This window comes from Sminthopsis crassicaudata, chromosome 6 (genome assembly GCF_048593235.1).
Source record: "Sminthopsis crassicaudata isolate SCR6 chromosome 6, ASM4859323v1, whole genome shotgun sequence".
NCBI classification, from domain to species: Eukaryota; Metazoa; Chordata; class Mammalia; order Dasyuromorphia; family Dasyuridae; genus Sminthopsis; species Sminthopsis crassicaudata.
The window spans coordinates 126165662-126178283 of NC_133622.1; positions in this window are offsets into that span (position 1 = coordinate 126165662).

Below are 12622 nucleotides of genomic sequence, written 5' to 3' on the forward strand. Positions count from 1 at the left end.
CCTGCACATTCACTAATACCACTGTATAGGATTCCCGTCAAGAATCTTTGATCAGCTTTAGATATACAGAAGATGATGTATTTTGCCCCAAATGTTCAATTGAAGCAAATAGGAGAGAATTATCATCAACTATCAAGTTCGCAATTGAAAAGGAAACATCAGGAACACTAGACTCAATAGACTGGGAAATAGACATTAACAAGTATCCAAAGGAATGGATTTTCCCAAAGGAAATAACTGCAACTATTGCCTGCACATTCAGTCATTCCACTGCATAGCATTCCTGTTAAGAATCCTTTGATCAGCTTTAGATATACAGAAGATAATGCATCTTGTACAGAAAGTCCAGTTGAAGCAAATAGGAGAGAATTAACATAAACTAAATAGTTCCCAATTGAAAAGGAAACTTCAGGAACACTAGACTCAATAGATTGGGAAATAGAGAGGAACAAGTATCCAAAGTAATGGATTTTCCCAAAGGAAATAAGTGGAACTATTGCCTGCACATTCCCTAATACCACTGTGTAAGTTCCTGTTAAGAATCCTTTGATCAGCTTTAGAAATAAAGACGATGATGTATTTTGCCCAAAATGTTCCATTGAAGCAAATAGGAGAGAATTATCATCAACTGTAATGTGCCCAAATGCAAAGGAAACATCAGGAACACAGACTCAATAGATTGGGAAAGAGAGAGGAACAAGTATCCAAAGGAATGGATTTTCCCAAAGGAAATAACTGGAATTATTGCCTGCACATTCACTTATTCCACTGAATAGGATTTTTGTTAATAATCCTTTGATCAGCTTTAGATATACAGAAGATGATGGATTTTGCCCAAAATGTTCCTTTGAAGCAAATAGGAGAGTATTATAATCAACTATAATGTTCCCATTTTAAAAGGAATCATCAGGAACACTAGATTCAATAGATTGGGAAATAGAGAGGAATAAATATCCAAAGGAATGGATTTTCTCAAAGGAAATAACTGGAACTATTGCCTGCACATTCACTCATTCCACTGTATAGGATTGATGTTAAGAATCCTTTGATCAGCTTTAGATATACAGAAGATAATGCATCTTGTACAGAAAGTCCAATTGAAGCAAATAGGAGAGAATTAACATAAACTATCAAGTTCCCAATTGAAAAGGAAAGATCAGGAACACTAGACTCAATAGACTGGGAAATAGACATTAACAAGTATCCAAAGTAATGGATTTTCCCAAAGGAAATAACTGCACCTATTGCCTGCACATTCACTAATACCACTGTATAGGATTCCTGTTAAGAATCTTTGATCAGCTTTAGATATAAAGAAGATGATGGATTTTGCCGAAAATGTTCCATTGATGCAAATAGGAGAGAATTATCAGAAATTGTAATGTGCCTAAATGCAAAGGAAACATCTGGAACACAGACTCAATAGAATGGGAAAGAGAGAGGAACAAGTATCCAAAGGAATGGATTTTCCCAAAGGAAATAAATGGAACTATTGCCTGCACATTCACTCATTCCACTGAATAGGATTCCTGTTAAGAATCCTTTGATCAGCTTTAGATATACAGAAGATAATGCATCTTGTACAGAAAGTCCAGTTGAAGCAAATAGGAGAGAATTAACATAAACTAAATAGTTCCCAATTGAAAAGGAAACCTCAGGAACACTAGACTCAATAGACTGGGAAATAGAGAGGAACAAGTATTGAAAGTAATGGATTTTCCCCTAGGAAATAACTGCAACTATTGCCTGCACATTCACTCATTCCACTGAATAGGATTCCTGTTAAGAATCCTTTGATCAGCTTTAGATATACAGAAGATGATAGATTTTGCCCAAAATGTTCCATTGAAGCAAATAGGAGAGAATTATCATCAACTGTAATGTGCCTAAATGCAAAGGAAACATCAGGAACACAGACTCAATAGAATGGGAAAGAGAAAGGAACAAGTATCCAAAGGAATGGATTTTCCCAAAGGAAATAACTGGAACTATTGCCTGCACATTCATTCATTCCACTGCATAGGATTCCTGTTAAGAATCCTTTGATCAGCTTTAGATATACAGAAGATAATGCATCTTGTACAGAAAGTCCAGTTGAAGCAAATAGGAGAGAATTAACATAAACTAAATAGTTCCCAATTGAAAAGGAAACTTCAGGAACACTAGACTCAATAGATTGGGAAAGAGAGAGGAACAAGTATCCAAAGTAATGGATTTTCCCAAAGGAAATAAGTGGAACTATTGCCTGCACATTCCCTAATACCACTGTGTAAGTTCCTGTTAAGAATCCTTTGATCAGCTTTAGAAATAAAGACGATGATGTATTTTGCCCAAAATGTTCCATTGAAGCAAATAGGAGAGAATTATCATCAACTGTAATGTGCCCAAATGCAAAGGAAACATCAGGAACACAGACTCAATAGATTGGGAAAGAGAGAGGAACAAGTATCCAAAGGAATGGATTTTCCCAAAGGAAATAACTGGAATTATTGCCTGCACATTCACTCATTCCACTGAATAGGATTTTTGTTAATAATCCTTTGATCAGCTTTAGATATACAGAAGATGATGGATTTTGCCCAAAATGTTCCTTTGAAGCAAATAGGAGAGTATTATCATCAACTATAATGTTCCCATTTTAAAAGGAATCATCAGGAACACTAGATTCAATAGATTGGGAAATAGAGAGGAATAAATATCCAAAGGAATGGATTTTCTCAAAGGAAATAACTGGAACTATTGCCTGCACATTCACTCATTCCACTGTATAGGATTGCTGTTAAGAATCCTTTGATCAGCTTTAGATATACAGAAGATAATGCATCTTGTACAGAAAGTCCAATTGAAGCAAATAGGAGAGAATTAACATCAACTATCAAGTTCCCAATTGAAAAGGAAACATCAGGAACACTAGACTCAATAGACTGGGAAATAGACATTAACAAGTATCCAAGGTAATGGATTTTCCCAAAGGAAATAACTGCACCTATTGCCTGCACATTCACTCATTCCACTGAATAGGATTCCTGTTAAGAATCCTTTGATCAGCTTTAGATATACAGAAGATGATAGATTTTGCCCAAAATGTTCCATTGAAGCAAATAGGAGAGAATTATCAGAAACTGTAATGTGCCTAAATGCAAAGGAAACATCTGGAACACAGACTCAATAGATTGGGAAATAGAGAGGAACAAGTATCCAAAGGAATGGATTTTCACAAAGGAAATAACTCCAACTATTGCCTGCACATTCACTAATACCACTGTATAGGATTCCCGTCAAGAATCTTTGATCAGCTTTAGATATACAGAAGATGATGTATTTTGCCCCAAATGTTCAATTGAAGCAAATAGGAGAGAATTATCATCAACTATCAAGTTCGCAATTGAAAAGGAAACATCAGGAACACTAGACTCAATAGACTGGGAAATAGACATTAACAAGTATCCAAAGGAATGGATTTTCCCAAAGGAAATAACTGCAACTATTGCCTGCACATTCAGTCATTCCACTGCATAGCATTCCTGTTAAGAATCCTTTGATCAGCTTTAGATATACAGAAGATAATGCATCTTGTACAGAAAGTCCAGTTGAAGCAAATAGGAGAGAATTAACATAAACTAAATAGTTCCCAATTGAAAAGGAAACTTCAGGAACACTAGACTCAATAGATTGGGAAATAGAGAGGAACAAGTATCCAAAATAATGGATTTTCCCAAAGGAAATAAGTGGAACTATTGCCTGCACATTCCCTAATACCACTGTGTAAGTTCCTGTTAAGAATCCTTTGATCAGCTTTAGAAATAAAGACGATGATGTATTTTGCCCAAAATGTTCCATTGAAGCAAATAGGAGAGAATTATCATCAACTGTAATGTGCCTAAATGCAAAGGAAACATCAGGAACACAGACTCAATAGATTGGGAAAGAGAGAGGAACAAGTATCCAAAGGAATGGATTTTCCCAAAGGAAATAACTGGAATTATTGCCTGCACATTCACTTATTCCACTGAATAGGATTTTTGTTAATAATCCTTTGATCAGCTTTAGATATACAGAAGATGATGGATTTTGCCCAAAATGTTCCTTTGAAGCAAATAGGAGAGTATTATAATCAACTATAATGTTCCCATTTTAAAAGGAATCATCAGGAACACTAGATTCAATAGATTGGGAAATAGAGAGGAATAAATATCCAAAGGAATGGATTTTCTCAAAGGAAATAACTGGAACTATTGCCTGCACATTCACTCATTCCACTGTATAGGATTGATGTTAAGAATCCTTTGATCAGCTTTAGATATACAGAAGATAATGCATCTTGTACAGAAAGTCCAATTGAAGCAAATAGGAGAGAATTAACATAAACTATCAAGTTCCCAATTGAAAAGGAAAGATCAGGAACACTAGACTCAATAGACTGGGAAATAGACATTAACAAGTATCCAAAGTAATGGATTTTCCCAAAGGAAATAACTGCACCTATTGCCTGCACATTCACTAATACCACTGTATAGGATTCCTGTTAAGAATCTTTGATCAGCTTTAGATATAAAGAAGATGATGGATTTTGCCGAAAATGTTCCATTGATGCAAATAGGAGAGAATTATCAGAAACTGTAATGTGCCTAAATGCAAAGGAAACATCTGGAACACAGACTCAATAGAATGGGAAAGAGAGAGGAACAAGTATCCAAAGGAATGGATTTTCCCAAAGGAAATAAATGGAACTATTGCCTGCACATTCACTCATTCCACTGAATAGGATTCCTGTTAAGAATCCTTTGATCAGCTTTAGATATACAGAAGATAATGCATCTTGTACAGAAAGTCCAGTTGAAGCAAATAGGAGAGAATTAACATAAACTAAATAGTTCCCAATTGAAAAGGAAACCTCAGGAACACTAGATTCAATAGACTGGGAAATAGAGAGGAACAAGTATTGAAAGTAATGGATTTTCCCCTAGGAAATAACTGCAACTATTGCCTGCACATTCACTCATTCCACTGAATAGGATTCCTGTTAAGAATCCTTTGATCAGCTTTAGATATACAGAAGATGATAGATTTTGCCCAAAATGTTCCATTGAAGCAAATAGGAGAGAATTATCATCAACTGTAATGTGCCTAAATGCAAAGGAAACATCAGGAACACAGACTCAATAGAATGGGAAAGAGAAAGGAACAAGTATCCAAAGGAATGGATTTTCCCAAAGGAAATAACTGGAACTATTGCCTGCACATTCATTCATTCCACTGCATAGGATTCCTGTTAAGAATCCTTTGATCAGCTTTAGATATACAGAAGATAATGCATCTTGTACAGAAAGTCCAGTTGAAGCAAATAGGAGAGAATTAACATAAACTAAATAGTTCCCAATTGAAAAGGAAACATCAGGAACACTAGACTCAATAGATTGGGAAAGAGAGAGGAACAAGTATCCAAAGTAATGGATTTTCCCAAAGGAAATAAGTGGAACTATTGCCTGCACATTCCCTAATACCACTGTGTAAGTTCCTGTTAAGAATCCTTTGATCAGCTTTAGAAATAAAGACGATGATGTATTTTGCCCAAAATGTTCCATTGAAGCAAATAGGAGAGAATTATCATCAACTGTAATGTGCCTAAATGCAAAGGAAACCTCAGGAACACAGACTCAATAGAATGGGAAAGAGAGAGGAACAAGTATCCAAAGGAATGGTTTTTCCCAAAGGAAATAAATGGAACTATTGCCTGCACATTCAGTCATTCCACTGCATAGGATTCCTGTTAAGAATCCTTTGATCAGCTTTAGATATATAGAAGATCTTGGATTTTGACCAAAATGTTCCTTTGAAGCAAATAGGAGAGAATTATCATCAACTATAATGTTCCCATTTTAAAAGGAATCATCAGGAACACTAGATTCAATAGATTGGGAAATAGAGAGGAACAAGTATCAAAAGGAATGGATTTTCCCAAAGGAAATAACTGGAATTATTGCCTGCACATTCACTCATTCCACTGAATAGGATTTTTGTTAATAATCCTTTGATCAGCTTTAGATATACAGAAGATGATGGATTTTGCCCAAAATGTTCCTTTGAAGCAAATAGGAGAGTATTATCATCAACTATAATGTTCCCATTTTAAAAGGAATCATCAGGAACACTAGATTCAATAGATTGGGAAATAGAGAGGAATAAATATCCAAAGGAATGGATTTTCTCAAAGGAAATAACTGGAACTATTGCCTGCACATTCACTCATTCCACTGTATAGGATTGCTGTTAAGAATCCTTTGATCAGCTTTAGATATACAGAAGATAATGCATCTTGTACAGAAAGTCCAATTGAAGCAAATAGGAGAGAATTAACATCAACTATCAAGTTCCCAATTGAAAAGGAAACATCAGGAACACTAGACTCAATAGACTGGGAAATAGACATTAACAAGTATCCAAAGTAATGGATTTTCCCAAAGGAAATAACTGCACCTATTGCCTGCACATTCACTAATACCACTGTATAGGATTCCTGTTAAGAATCTTTGATCAGCTTTAGATATAAAGAAGATGATGGATTTTGCCCAAAATGTTCCATTGATGCAAATAGGAGAGAATTATCAGAAACTGTAATGTGCCTAAATGCAAAGGAAACATCTGTAACACAGACTCAATAGAATGGGAAAGAGAAAGGAACAAGTATCCAAAGGAATGGATTTTCCCAAAGGAAATAACTGGAACTATTGCCTGCACATTCATTCATTCCACTGCATAGGATTCCTGTTAAGAATCCTTTGATCAGCTTTAGATATAAAGAAGATAATGCATCTTGTACAGAAAGTCCAGTTGAAGCAAATAGGAGAGAATTAACATAAACTAAATAGTTCCCAATTGAAAAGGAAACTTCAGGAACACTAGACTCAATAGATTGGGAAAGAGAGAGGAACAAGTATCCAAAGTAATGGATTTTCCCAAAGGAAATAAGTGGAACTATTGCCTGCACATTCCCTAATACCACTGTGTAAGTTCCTGTTAAGAATCCTTTGATCAGCTTTAGAAATAAAGACGATGATGTATTTTGCCCAAAATGTTCCATTGAAGCAAATAGGAGAGAATTATCATCAACTGTAATGTGCCCAAATGCAAAGGAAACATCAGGAACACAGACTCAATAGATTGGGAAAGAGAGAGGAACAAGTATCCAAAGGAATGGATTTTCCCAAAGATAATAACTGGAATTATTGCCTGCACATTCACTCATTCCACTGAATAGGATTTTTGTTAATAATCCTTTGATCAGCTTTAGATATACAGAAGATGATGGATTTTGCCCAAAATGTTCCTTTGAAGCAAATAGGAGAGTATTATCATCAACTATAATGTTCCCATTTTAAAAGGAATCATCAGGAACACTAGATTCAATAGATTGGGAAATAGAGAGGAATAAATATCCAAAGGAATGGATTTTCTCAAAGGAAATAACTGGAACTATTGCCTGCACATTCACTCATTCCACTGTATAGGATTGCTGTTAAGAATCCTTTGATCAGCTTTAGATATACAGAAGATAATGCATCTTGTACAGAAAGTCCAATTGAAGCAAATAGGAGAGAATTAACATCAACTATCAAGTTCCCAATTGAAAAGGAAACATCAGGAACACTAGACTCAATAGACTGGGAAATAGACATTAACAAGTATCCAAGGTAATGGATTTTCCCAAAGGAAATAACTGCACCTATTGCCTGCACATTCACTCATTCCACTGAATAGGATTCCTGTTAAGAATCCTTTGATCAGCTTTAGATATACAGAAGATGATAGATTTTGCCCAAAATGTTCCATTGAAGCAAATAGGAGAGAATTATCAGAAACTGTAATGTGCCTAAATGCAAAGGAAACATCTGGAACACAGACTCAATAGATTGGGAAATAGAGAGGAACAAGTATCCAAAGGAATGGATTTTCACAAAGGAAATAACTCCAACTATTGCCTGCACATTCACTAATACCACTGTATAGGATTCCCGTCAAGAATCTTTGATCAGCTTTAGATATACAGAAGATGATGTATTTTGCCCCAAATGTTCAATTGAAGCAAATAGGAGAGAATTATCATCAACTATCAAGTTCGCAATTGAAAAGGAAACATCAGGAACACTAGACTCAATAGACTGGGAAATAGACATTAACAAGTATCCAAAGGAATGGATTTTCCCAAAGGAAATAACTGGAACTATTGCCTGCACATTCAGTCATTCCACTGCATAGCATTCCTGTTAAGAATCCTTTGATCAGCTTTAGATATACAGAAGATAATGCATCTTGTACAGAAAGTCCAGTTGAAGCAAATAGGAGAGAATTAACATAAACTAAATAGTTCCCAATTGAAAAGGAAACTTCAGGAACACTAGACTCAATAGATTGGGAAATAGAGAGGAACAAGTATCCAAAGTAATGGATTTTCCCAAAGGAAATAAGTGGAACTATTGCCTGCACATTCCCTAATACCACTGTGTAAGTTCCTGTTAAGAATCCTTTGATCAGCTTTAGAAATAAAGACGATGATGTATTTTGCCCAAAATGTTCCATTGAAGCAAATAGGAGAGAATTATCATCAACTGTAATGTGCCCAAATGCAAAGGAAACATCAGGAACACAGACTCAATAGATTGGGAAAGAGAGAGGAACAAGTATCCAAAGGAATGGATTTTCCCAAAGGAAATAACTGGAATTATTGCCTGCACATTCACTTATTCCACTGAATAGGATTTTTGTTAATAATCCTTTGATCAGCTTTAGATATACAGAAGATGATGGATTTTGCCCAAAATGTTCCTTTGAAGCAAATAGGAGAGTATTATCATCAACTATAATGTTCCCATTTTAAAAGGAATCATCAGGAACACTAGATTCAATAGATTGGGAAATAGAGAGGAATAAATATCCAAAGGAATGGATTTTCTCAAAGGAAATAACTGGAACTATTGCCTGCACATTCACTCATTCCACTGTATAGGATTGCTGTTAAGAATCCTTTGATCAGCTTTAGATATACAGAAGATAATGCATCTTGTACAGAAAGTCCAATTGAAGCAAATAGGAGAGAATGAACATCAACTATCAAGTTCCCAATTGAAAAGGAAACATCAGGAACACTAGACTCAATAGACTGGGAAATAGACATTAACAAGTATCCAAAGTAATGGATTTTCCCAAAGGAAATAACTGCAACTATTGCCTGCACATTCACTAATACCACTGTATAGGATTCCTGTTAAGAATCTTTGATCAGCTTTAGATATAAAGAAGATGATGGATTTTGCCCAAAATGTTCCATTGATGCAAATAGGAGAGAATTATCAGAAACTGTAATGTGCCTAAATGCAAAGGAAACATCTGGAACACAGACTCAATAGAATGGGAAAGAGAGAGGAACAAGTATCCAAAGGAATGGATTTTCCCAAAGGAAATAAATGGAACTATTGCCTGCACATTCACTCATTCCACTGAATAGGATTCCTGTTAAGAATCTTTTGATCAGCTTTAGATATACAGAAGATGATGTATTTTGCCCAAAATGTTCCATTGAAGCAAATAGGAGAGAATTATCATCAACTATCAAGTTCGCAATTGAAAAGGAAACCTCAGGAACACTAGACTTAATAGACTGGGAAATAGAGAGAAACAAGTATTGAAAGTAATGGATTTTCCCCTAGGAAATAACTGCAACTATTGCCTGCACATTCATTCATTCCACTGAATAGGATTCCTGTTAAGAATCCTTTGATCAGCTTTAGATATACAGAAGATGATAGATTTTGCCCAAAATGTTCCATTGAAGCAAATAGGAGAGAATTATCATCAACTGTAATGTTCCCATTTTAAAAGGAATCATCAGGAACACTAGATTCAATAGATTGGGAAATAGAGAGGAATAAATGTAACGAGCTGTCGTCTCTAGATGCTGCCGGATCGCTCTCTGGGAATAGATCTGCTTTGTCTACTCAAATCTCTCAGACAGATTCTTCTTCCTGTAACGAACCGTTGTCTCCAGGCAGTTGCTGTTAACTCTTGTCCTTAGAAGTGACTTCCCTTCCTGCAGAGAGCCCCGTCAGGCCTGATGTAATGGAGAGTCTTCTTCTTTCTCTGAGAGTCCTCTCTTTTATTCTCCCAGAGAATGGGCGTGGGATAATGCAAGGGCTTCTGGGAAGAACCACCCCAGCCAATGAGCTTGCCCCCTCTATCAAGTCAACCTGAGTTCTCACCTTGTAATTGTCCAGAAAACCTGAATTCTCACCTTGTCACCATCCAGACAACCTCAGTTCTCACTTAGTAATCCTAACATCTCCCCCTTTCTTTTGATTTAGAACATAGCACAGTCATGACCTTGAAACATAAATCCATCAATATGGGAAGTATTACAGATAATTACATAAATTACATAAGCATATAGTAACATAGTAACATAACGCATGCTAGAAGTATATAACATAATCAAATAATCATAAATTGAAAATTTATAAATGTCCATAAGTCCATTGTCCATTATTCTCATCTTTTGTGAGGAAGTCCAATGATTCCTGCTGGTTTTTAAATTTCTTTAACAGTCTTCTTATTATCCATGCTCTTTCAGTGTCAGATGTTTCTTAGATCTTCTCCTTTATTTTGAGGTCTTTCTCTTTTTCTGTCTCTCTCTGATGGACAAGGCGAATATGACTTGTTGGCACCCATCTGATTCCTTCTCCTGCTGAAGAAATACAAGCAAACCCTCTCTCCCAGGCAGTTAACCTATCTAATTACCTTCTATTTACCACTTTCTAAATATCTTCTCATCATTTGGCAATTACATTGGAATTGTTTGCACTGGGCACAGCCCTGTTGGTTTAAAAGGCCTGTATTCTCCCCAAGTGTAATCCATTTTTGCAATCTGATTGCCTTTTGACTGACTTATCAGGTAATCCCTTTCTGCCATGTGATTGCTTCTCTGCTGATTGATTAAATCAGAGTCCTGGCCTTCTAAAGGCTCTTTAGGTGTAACATCAGCTGCCATCATGCCCCAAGTCTTTTTTGCCTGGGGCCCTGGATCTGGGCCCCTCATCCTATTTCCCTGAATTAGTTTACACTCTGATGCCCAATGGAGTCCTCTGTTGCATTTTGGACATGGGGTTTTAGGTCTTCTCTCACCCTGTCTTCTCACTGTATCTCCATACCTACACTGAGCTCTTAGATGTCCAATTTTTCCACATTGAAAACATCTCCGAGTTTCTCTAGAAGTCCCTTGCCAGGAGGGACCCTGTCTTTCCACATTCATCATTGTCCGGGTGTAAAAAGCATTTGTTCCCACTGTAGCACAGCGTCTTATGATCTCCTCTAAAGGAGCATCTTTGTCTAATCCCCATATAATTCTTTTGCAAATCTCATTGGCATTTTCCTTAGCCAGATGTCTGGTCATTATTTCTGTAGCTGCATTTTCTCCAATAGTTCTTTTGACAGCAGTTTGCAAACGTCCCACAAAATCTGCAAAAGGTTCATTGGGACCTTGCTGTATTTTAGTGAAAGCCTCTCCACGATCTTTCTGTCCAGGAAGGACACCCCAAGCTTTTATTGCAGCCTTAGCAATTTGTTCATATATTGTCATGGTATAATTAATCTGTTCCGAATTCTCTCCATACCGACCTTCACCAGCCAAGTGCTCAAAAGTGTATTGTGTGTTAACTCCTATTTCCAAATTGCATCTGACTTGAATTTTACATAATTCATGAAATTCCGCAAGCCATAATAAATTTTCTCCAGGTTCCAGACATGTCCTTGCTATGGATTTCCAATCATTCGGGGTTAGGACTTCATAAGACAAACCATCTAGTAACATTTTGACATAAGCTGATGTAGCCCCATAAAGGGTACAACCTTTTTTCAAATCCTTAATTTTATTCAAATCTAAAGGTGCATATCTTCTCCTTTTTTTACCTACAGAATCAATCTCTTCAATCACAGGATATGCATGTATAAAATCACTTATATCCTGTCCTTCTCTCTTAGCTTTAACCAATGCTTTTTCTAATCTTGTCATAGGCTTAGGCTGCTTCACAGGCAATTCTGTTTGTGTTTCTGCCTCTTCCCCTCTTTCTTCCTCCATCTCTGAAGGTGGGGTTGATGTGGGCCTGTCAATAATCTGTTCTCCAGGCAGGGTTGAAGCTTCTTCAAGAGAATCATACCATAATTCCTCATTTAAATCCTCTTGCTCTAGGGAAAGATCTTGATCTTTCCTTTTTTTCTCACACTTCCTCCTCTGTTCATTTTTAGAACTTTTCCTTCTCCTACAACTTGCTTGATAGTTTAAGGCTAATTGAACTATGTTGTAGATATAAAATACTTCTGCAGAAATTGAACGAGGCCCATTTTTTGCTTGAAATTCTTTCATTTCATATCCCACTAGCTTCCATTTATCTACATCTATCTTTTCTTCCTCTAAGAACCAAGGGGATGTGCGTCTTAATGCAGCCAAGAGTTTAGCAATCTGTACCCAGGTTACAAGTAAACTCTGCTCCTCAATTATGTTGATTATACTCTCTATAGTACCACTCCTGAATGGAGCTGAGGTTGCGTCTGGGGCTGAGGTTGAGTCGGCTGAGGT